This window comes from Canis lupus, chromosome 16, assembly GCF_011100685.1.
Source record: "Canis lupus familiaris isolate Mischka breed German Shepherd chromosome 16, alternate assembly UU_Cfam_GSD_1.0, whole genome shotgun sequence".
In the NCBI taxonomy this organism is placed as follows: domain Eukaryota; kingdom Metazoa; phylum Chordata; class Mammalia; order Carnivora; family Canidae; genus Canis; species Canis lupus.
Window position 1 is genome coordinate 13669335 of NC_049237.1, and position 1682 is coordinate 13671016.

A 1682-nucleotide genomic window follows, 5' to 3' on the forward strand; every position below is an offset into this window, starting at 1 on the left:
AATTTATCAATTTCTTTCTTTTTCTTTTTCTTTCTTTCTTTCTTTCTTTCTTTTCTTTTTCTTCTTCTTTCTTTCCTTTTCCTTCTTTTCTTTCTTCTTCTCGTTCCTTTTTTGGTATTTATCTATCTCTAGCTGTTTCAGCACAGATTTGCTGAAAAGACTTTTCTTTCTCTGCTCCCTTTTATTCTTTTTCCTGTCTTACTGAAGTGGCTGGAACCGCATAAGAATGTCACACAGAACAGTGAAAAGTGGAGGCCTTGTCCTGTCACTGATCTCAGAGGGAAAGTGTCTACTGCTCTTCTGTCAATGTGATGTTAGCTATGGTGTTTTTGTACACGACTTTAATCAGTTTGAAAAAGTTCCCTTCTGTTTTTAATTTGCTGGGGATGGATGCTGCTTTTTCTGCATTGAGATGACATGTGCGTTTTCCTTTCTGCTATTAATATGGTGGATTATACTAGTTGTTAATTTAATTTGATTATTAAAAAAGATTTTGTTTACTTATTCATGAAAGACACACACACACAGAGGCAGAGGCATAGGCAGAGGGAGAAGCAGGCTTCCTGCAGGGACCCCGATGCAGGACTCGATCCTGGGACCCTGGGATCATGACCTGAGCTGAAGGCAGATGCTCAACCACTGAGCTACCCAGGTGTCCCCAATAGTTTAATTTTAAACCAACCTTGCATTGAACCTCAGTTGGTTGTGATTTATCTTTTTAAATATTGTTAGCTTCAATTTATTAACACTATGTTGAGAATGTTTACACCCATGCTTGTGAAAATATTATATTTATTTATTTATTTTATTTTATTTATTTTGGGGGAATGTCTTTGGTTTTGGTAGCAGAGACTTCGGCCACTTATGGGCAGGCCCTCGTCCACTTCTCTGCACAGTTTGTCTAGAATTGGTTTGATTTTTTTCTTTTTTTTTCTTGATTTTATTTATTTATTTGAGTGAGTGAGAGAGAGCGAGAGCGAGTGCACGCATGAGTGGGGGGAGGGGCAGAGGCAGAAGGAGAAGCGGACTCCCCGCTGAGCAGGGAGCCCAACATGAGGGTTGAATCCAGGACCCTGAGATCATGACCTGAGCTGACGGCAGTTGCATCACCGACTGAGGTACCCAGGTGCCCCATTTTATTTCTTAAATATTGGTGGATTCCCCCAGTGGAGCTCCCTGGGCCTGGAATTTTATCTGTCCCTTGGTTTTTACTACAAATTCAATTTTGTTAACAGACATAAGGCTGTTTGTCTTCTTTTCTTGAGTGAGCTTCGGTAGTTTGTCATCCAAGGACCTTGCCCACTTTGTCTTAGTTGTCAGAATTATTGGCATGCGTCTGTCCACAATAGTCCCTTATTATGCTCTTAATATCTATATCACCTGAAGGGCTGCCACTTCTCACTCCTGCTGTTCGTGACTTTTTTGTTCTCTTGGTTTTCCTGGTCAATCTAGCCAAAGACTTATTCATTACATCAATTTTCTGAAGGAACCAGCTTTCTGTTTCATTGATTTTGCTGTTGTTTTGCTTTTTTTTTTTTCATGGATTTCCATTCTCATCGTATGATTTTTTTTTCCTTCTCGTACTATGTTGATTTTATTTTTTCCCCCAGTTTCCTAAGATGGAAGATGGAAGTTGGAATTGTTGGTTTTAAACAAACTTTTCTAGGGTAGGTGCTAAGTGA